Source organism: Mus pahari, chromosome 5, assembly GCF_900095145.1.
Source record: "Mus pahari chromosome 5, PAHARI_EIJ_v1.1, whole genome shotgun sequence".
Lineage (NCBI taxonomy): Eukaryota > Metazoa > Chordata > Mammalia > Rodentia > Muridae > Mus > Mus pahari.
The window spans coordinates 107,558,512-107,566,962 of NC_034594.1; the positions used below are offsets into that span (position 1 = coordinate 107,558,512).

Consider the following 8,451-nt stretch of genomic DNA (forward strand, 5'->3'; position numbering starts at 1 on the left):
CTCTAGGGTGCCCCCTCCTGCTCATATGCATGCATCACTCTTCCCCATGGTGGCCAGTTGAGAAGGCAGTCACAGGCTTAGGATCAATCTGGCTGTTCTATGGCCAGACTCTTTCCTCGGGTTGGCCTTGTGGAGGTCCCCTCCCCAGGAGGGTGGATGGTGGACACCCAGCTCCAGTGCCTAGAAAATCATACCAGGAGTGTCCACTTCAGAGGTCTCTTGTCCCTGGTTCCGGGTGAGCTACATTGGGAGTGATGAATGAGAGTATTCCTAGCTGATGTTTGATATCTTTTGGGAGCAGTTTAGAAGCATAATTTTTAGACATAACAGCCTATTAATAGAAGACTAATAATAGCGATAGTAATTAATATAACTATACTAGACTGTTAATAGCAGTAACTAACTCATTAGTGCTTATATGATTAATCAGGGTGCCCAGAACAATGCACTGATATATGCTCCTCAGTAATGCTTATTATATCCCCGCCCCAATGTGGTAGGTGCTATTCTTAGCCAAGAAACTGAGGCACAGAATTTTTCTTTTTCTTTTTCTTTTTTTCTTTTTTTTTCTTTTTTTTATTCGTTCTGCACAGAAATTTTAAATAGAAACCCTAAGGTCTCATGCATGACATTAGAGCTTTCCGTTTTTAATGGCTGTTGTACTGCCCCCTAGTGGGTATTTAGAAGATTTGCAAGAGAGCCTTTGGCTTTCTCAAGCATGGGCAGCAAAACTCTGGCTAGCTTTTTGTTGTTGCACTGCGCAGCACAAACATCCAAAATAAGACTTGCCTCGGTCCTCGGCCAAGCTCTTCGGAGTGTTAATGCCTGGGCCAAAAGGCACTTCTCATATAAGCTCATTCAATGTCAATTCATCATACTACCAAAATGTTTGTGTGGGGTTTTAAGCTTTTCAGAGTAAGTTTCATAAGCAGCTCTGTGAGGTTATTGTGAAGAAACTTCAGTGGAATGTGACATAGTCTCAAAATTATCAAATGATATGTGTACTGGCAACACATATTATTAGAACAGTTTATAACAGTTTGTGCAATTGAGAGTTCTTTCCGTGTTGCCAGACTGTGTTGCTGAAAAACAAAGACACTTGTTGCAAAACATCTTCCCGAGGTGAGCAGGGCACCCCAGAATCACTGAAGAGAGTCCTTAAGCCAGTGGTTCTCAACCTGTGGGTCATGACCCCCTCAGGGGTCACACATTAGATATACTAAATGTCACATATTTACACGACAATTCCTAACAGTAGCAAAACTACAGTTAAGAAGTACCAACAAAACAATTTTATGGTTGGGGGCCCCCACAACATGAGCTGTATTAAAGGGTCTCAACCTGAATTTGGTTTCCAGCACCCACATCAGTCAGCACACAACACCTTTCCAAAGGTAACTCCAGCTCCTAAGCTTCCTGTTCAACAGGCACGTACACGCCACACACACACACAGACACTCAGACACACACACTCATACACACGTGCACACCACACACACACACACACAGACACTCAGACACACACACTCATACACACGTGCACACCACACACACACACACAGACACTCAGACACACACACTCATACACATGTGCATACCACACACACACAGACACACACACTCATACACACGTGCACACCACACACACACAGACACTCAGACACACACACTCATACACACGTGCACACCACACACACACACAGACACTCAGACACACACACTCATACACACGCGCACACATGCACGTGCACATATATATAATTAAAAGTAATAATGATAAGCCAGGCATGGTGGCACATGCTGTAATTCCAGCACTCAGGAGGCAGAGTTCAGACAATCTTTGCGAGTTCCAGGTCGGCCTCACTTACACATCAAGTCCCAGGACAGCCAGGACTGCATAGTGAGATGCTATCTCAAAAAAAGTACTAAAAACTTTCATATTTTCCCACTCTTTACATTTTCCCTTAATTTTTAAAAATATTCCGTTGTATGCAGAGGTCAGAGGACAGTTCTGTGGAGTTGGGCCCCTCCCTCCAGCTTTATGTGAGTTTCACAGCGCCTTTATCCTTCAGGCCTGATCCTTTAAACTTAAGTTTTATATAAACGCTGGTTTCTCTATCTTTCTCTGATGCTATCAGGGGATCCACTCCTGTGGTTGCCTTTCTCAGTCCATCCACCTTTGCCTGTTGACCTTTGGGAATATAAACCCCTGAGGCCATTTAAATGGCATCACAGTGGACTTCATTCCCCCTGGGATGGCATTTCATGACAGATATGTGTCTGCTAGCCTTCCTGAGCCCATTCACTGTCTTGACAATGGCCTCACACAGTCTGCTTCCTTGCAGACACCACATGCCTCCCACTGCTCTGTCCCTCGTTCCTACACTCCCCTGTTTCTCTTGCTACATACAGTCACCTGGGCACCCCAATTTCCTGGCATAGATATTTTGTGGGTATTTTTCTTTGTTTGGAGTACTAGGGAGTGGAGACTAGAGCTCCAGGCACATTAGGCAAGTACAATACCTTTGTGTAATTAATAGACCCAGCCCCTTTAAATTAACTTTTAAAATTTGTTTTATTTTATGTGTATGTGAGAGTTTTCTTTATGTGTATATCTGTGCACCATGTGTATGTTGTACACAGAAGCCAGAAGAGAGCATTGGATTTCCTGGAACAGGCGTTACAGACAATTGTGAGATACAGTGTGAGTGCTAGGAATTGAACCCAGGTCCTCTGAAGAAGCAGTCATTGCCCTTAACCACTGAGCCATCTTGCCAGTCCCAGATCTAGCCCGGTTAAAAATATATTTGTTTATTTGTTTGTTGAGATTATAATTTACATCATTCCCCACTCCACTCCCTTTCCGTTCCTCCCATAATCCCCTCCTTGCTCTTTTTCAAATTCATAATCTTTTTACAAATAATTGTTGTTATGCAAAGATGCATATACATATATATTACACACACAGCAGTACTCAGTCTCCATAATGTAAATGTGCTTTTTGGAGCTGACCACTTGGTATTGGATAGTTGGTAGGCTTGCTCTGCCCTGGGAAAGTCTGTTTCTCCCATGTTCAGCATTTCTTAGCTGCCTGTGGTTGTATAGTGTTGCGGCCTCCTGGGCTTTCCACCACCCTCTGTGTTAGCATGTCTCCTGCTGTTCTCCTTGGGCAGTAATATTGCTGAGACCTTATGGGTGTGAACTCTGACACTCCTAGGAGACACTACTCACAACCAGTTCTCTGATCTTCTGGCCCTTACAGTCTACACACACACACAGACACACACACACACACACAGACACACACACACACACACACACACACACACACACATACACACTTCTAAAATACTCCCTGAGCCTTAAGGTTTTGGAGTTGTTTTGTAGATGATTAGGACTCTATCTGTTAGGTCCAAAAGCACAGCTCTGCATCTGATTGGTTGTGCTTTCCTGTAATGGTCTCCATCGGTTGCAAAGAGGCATGGTGAGGACTTCATTTCCCGGGCTAGACCTTGGAGAAAGAGTCTTTTCATGTATTTGTTTTTGAGATGTGCTCTCGGGGGCTGGAGAGATGGCTCAGTGGTTAAGAGAACTGATTGCTCTTCTGAAGGTCCTGAGTTCAGATCCCAGCAACCACATGGTGGCTTGTAGGTAGCGGGTGCGGTCAGAGACAACAAGATGGCGCCCTGGCTCTCTGCCCAGCCTCGTGGCACCTCAGCTGATCGCCGGTGTACAACAGATGTACGCCTCCTTGGGTGTGCAGCCTTATCTCACCCCTGGTGGCCATCTGCTGTGGCCCTATCCCAGAGTCTTCTGGGCTCGTGTGCGGCGTGTGGCACATAGCACGTTTGAGTGTGATTGGTTGAAAAGATCGGACGTCAGCAGTCCTTGTGTATATGTTGAGCTGGCCTGATTAAAAAGCGGAAGCTGCTTCACCTGAACCTGGTGTCCCTGTTCTTGTCTCTGCTGGTTGGAGACTGCGGCAACTGGTGGCCCGTACGGGGAAGTTTTGAGGACTTGGCCCGAGCTCCGTCTGTGAGAGTCCTGCAGAGACCGGCGCCTCCTCTGTGGCCGTGGAGCCAGAGCCGTGTCCCGAGTGGTAGAGGCCCCCATCTTTCTCCAGGCCCCGAGCCTCCTAGCAGATGGTCGTCCAGCTATGCCCGCCCAGCCACGGTGCTCCACTGGTCTACGCTGCTCGCCCTCTTCTATGCGCGCGCCAGCCCCACCGGCTTCCATGTGCAGTGTTGGCGGCCGGCACTGGGCCCGAGCCGAGCAGTAGCCGGCGCCATGTCCGTGGTGGGCATAGACCTGGGCTTTCAGAGCTGCTACGCACCGGTGGCATCAAGACAATCGCTAATGAATATAGCGACCGACCACTGCACACCGGCTTGTGTTTCTTTTGGTCCTAAGAATCGTTCAATTGGAGCAGCAGCTAAGAACCAGGTAATTTCTAATGCCAAGAACACAGTTCAAGGGTTTAAAAGATTTCATGGGCGTGCATTCTCTGATCCATTTGTGGAAGCAGAAAAATCTAATCTTGCATATGATATTGTGCGGTTGCCCACTGGATTAATGGGCATAAAGGTTACATATATGGAAGAGGAGAGGAATTTTACCACGGAACAAGTGACTGCTATGCTTTTGTCGAAACTGAAGGAGACAGCAGAAAGTGTTCTTACGAAGCCTGTTGTAGACTGTGTTGTCTCGGTTCCTTGTTTCTACACTGATGCAGAACGGTGATCAGTGATCAATGCTACACAGATTGCTGGTCTCAATTGCTTGCGGTTAATGAGTGAAACAACTGCAGTTGCTCTTGCTTATGGTATTTATAAACAAATCATTCCTGCCTTAGAAGAAAAACCAAGAAATGTCGTTTTTGTAGATATGGGACATTCTGCCTATCAAGTTTCCGTATGTGCATTTAATAAAGGAAAACTGAACGTTTTGGCCACAGCTTTTGATACAACATTGGGAGGCAGAGGCAAGAGCATCAACTGCTCAGAATTAAATCTTCTGGAATCTGATGTCAGAGTGTGTGATGAATCGTCATGTAAATATGTCTGCAAAGAAGATGGAGATGGTTTGAAATGTGCATGCAGGTTTCAGTGCCATACAAATTACATCCCTGTCTGTGGATCAAACAGGAACACTTACCAGAACGAGTGTTTTCTCAGGAGGGCTGCTTGCAAACACCAGAAAGACATAACAGTGGTGGCACGTGGACCTTGCTACTCTGATAATGGCTCTGGATCTGGAGAAGGAGCAGAGGAGGAAGGTTCAGGAGCAGGGGTTCACAGGAAACATTCCAAGTGGGGACCGTGCAAGTACAAGGCTGAGTGCGACGAGGATGTGGAGAATGTTGGGTGTGTAAGCAAAAACAGATAGACATAAGGCATCATGGCCACTGCACAGACACAGACGGGCTTCAGTATCTGCCAGATGTGAAAGATGATGAAAGGGAAGATGTTTATATAGGAAGCCACATGCCTTGCCCTGAAAACCTCAATGGGTACTGCATCCATGGGAAATGTGAATTCATCTACTCTACTCAGAAGGCCTCTTGCAGACTCAAATCTGGTTACACTGGACAGCACTGTGAGAAGACGGACTTTAGTATTCTCTATGTAGTACCAAGTAGGCAGAAACTCACCCATGTTCTTATCGCAGCCATTATTGGAGCAGTACAGATCGCCAATATAGTAGCAGTCGTCATGTGCATAACAAGGAAATGCCCCAAGAACAATAGAGGGAGTGGCAGAAAGCAACATGGCAGCCTCCATTAGTGGTCAGAGTCCAGCTGCACGGGTGGATCACAAAACAGCCAGTGTTTTGAGTTCTAGTGGCTGCACCCGAAAAAGGAGCTACAGGTGAGTTCCGTGGTAAGTAAGAATAATCTCGGGCTGGGAAGATGGCTCAGTGGGTAAGAGCACCCGACTGCTCTTCTGAAGGTCCAGAGTTCAAATCCCAGCAACCACATGGTGGCTCACAAGCATCCGTAACAAGATCTGATGCCCTCTTCTGGAGTGTCTGAAGGCAACTACAGTGTACTTACATATAATAAATAAATAAATCTTTAAAAAAAAAAAAAAAANAATGAGGAATTATTACAAATTTAAAAAAAAAAAAAAAAAGAATAATCTAGCACTAGGTTAAGGCTCCCAGAAGTGGGATGGAGTTAGGCTCCCGGAAGTGGGACGAAGTTAGGTTCCCGGTGTAGGGACGAGGTTACAAGCTAAGGTCTGGCTCCCAGTATGCATGAAAAAACTAAGAGCAGTGTTGGTGCAGCTGCTAGCAATTTTGAATTTAGTTACAAAATATTTTAAATCCAAGACAAACTAAACACTAGGTGTATAAGCTATTCTTAGTGAGTTAATACATTTTTTTTCTTAAAATGCTAAACTCAATGGCTGTCTTAAAATTGTGCAAAATACTGGTATTAAAGAGTGCTGAAAATTTTTTATGTCACTTAAAAGTTAATCAGAGTATCTGAAAGAAATTGTTTTTATATACATTTGATTCATGGCCTGCCCTATAATCCTCAAGGTCAAGGCATTATGGAAAGAACCAATGACACATTGAAACAGACTTTAATAAAACAAAAAGAGGGAATAGGGATGCAGTATAAATCACCTAAAGATAAATTAAATATTAGTCTTTTTATTCTTAATTTTTTTAATTTGGATTTTTAAATTTGAATAAAGATGGTAGATCAGCTGTGGAGCGACATTGTGCTCCACAGAGGAGTGGTACAGTGTCAGTCTTAAGAAGGATGTCCTGACAGGACAATGGAAAGGTCCTGATCTGGTGTTGGTATGGTCCCGAGGAGTGGTATATGTGTTTCCACAGGATCAAGAAAATCCAATCTGGGTTCTAGAGAGATTGACAAGACCATGGAGACAGCCCCGATAGATCATCAAGGGGGCGGCAGGGTTTTTAAAGCAGTGTGTGTGTGGGGGGGTATGGCTTTTTGGGCATTTTTGCTGACTGAAATGTGTGGAGGGATGATTTGGTGGATGATACACATGCACAAACGACACACCAGGGATAAGCAAGCCATGGCTGCCATTCAAGTAGGTGCCTCTCCTCAAATATGGCTGGAAATGCTGTATCAGTAATCAGTGATGGGTAAGACTCCCACATGAGCTTACCAACCTAAGACAGGGTAACAAAAGTAAGTTCGTTATCCCAATGACGGGTAAGGAAGTTACATGGATGGGAGCAACCTAAGACAGATGTGATCCCTTCCTTTGTTGGCCATTTTAATAAAATGAAAAGGGGGAGCTGTAGGGAGTGGGTGCAGTCGGAGACAACAAGACGGCGCCCTGGCTCTCTGCCCAGCCTCATGGCACCTCAGCTCATCGCCGGCCCAGCGCAGGCGTACAACAGAGGTACGCCTCCTTGGGCATGCAGCCTTATCTCACCCCTCGTGGCCATCTACTGTGGCCCTATCCCAGAACGTTCTGGGCTCGTGTGCAGCATGTGGCGCATACCGTGTTTGAGTGTGATTGGTTGAAAAGATCGGACGTCAGCAGTCCTTGTGTATATATTGAGCTGGCCTGATTAAAAAGCGGAAGCTGCTTCACCCGAACCTGGCGTCCGTGTCGTTCTTGTCTCTGCTGGTCAGAGACTGTGGCAGTGGCTCACAACCATCCGTAGTGAAATCTGACTCCCTCTTCTGGTGTGTCTGAAGACAGCTACAGTGCACTTACATATAATAATAAATCAAGAGAGAGAGAGACAGAGACAGAGAGACACAGAGACAGAGACAGAGGTGATCCCATTAGATTGTTCAGGCTGACCTTGAACTGTAGTTGTGGAAGGTCTTGAACAAGTGATCCTCTTGCTTTTGCCTATGGAGTAACTGGAATGACAAGTCTGTGTGGCTCCTAGGATCAGGTTTTAGCTGAGTGTTTGCTCCCTACTCCTGGGGGTGAGGAGGTTGCTCTTTTAAAGAAAGGCTCTTACTAGATAGTACAAGCTGGCCCCAAACTCACTGTGGAGCCCTGACTGGCCTCAAACTTGAGCTCCTCCTGCTTCAGTCTCCTGAGTGCTCAGATCACAGCCCTGTGCCACCACGCCTGATTTGTCTACTTGTGTACAGTGCGATTCTGTTTCAACCAATAACTCAAGGTTGTTGGTTGCTTGTTTTTGTATTTGAGACAAAGTCTCAGGAAGTAGTCTTGACTGGCCTGGCACTCATTCTGTAGACCAGACTAGACAGCACATCAAAGAGCTCAGCCTGCCTCTGCTTCCTGAGTGAGGGAATTAAAGGCAGGTGCTGCCACACCCAGCTTGTCCCCTACTTTCTATTTCTTTTAAATTCAAACACTTGTTATCATGTATAGTACAAGTGCCTGCCTGTTTCTCGAGTTTCTTCTTTCTTCTTCTTCTTCTTCTTCTTCTTCTTCTTCTTCTTCTTCTTCTTCTTCTTCTTCTTCTTCTTCTTCTTCT

The 8,451-nt window shown here is 45.5% G+C and overlaps 1 pseudogene; it reads left to right on the forward strand.

The window, feature by feature from the left end:
• Positions 1 to 4,884: 4,884 nt before the first annotated feature.
• LOC110322003 lies at positions 4,885 to 5,783 on the forward strand (annotated as a pseudogene).
• The last annotated feature ends 2,668 nt before the right edge of the window (positions 5,784 to 8,451 follow it).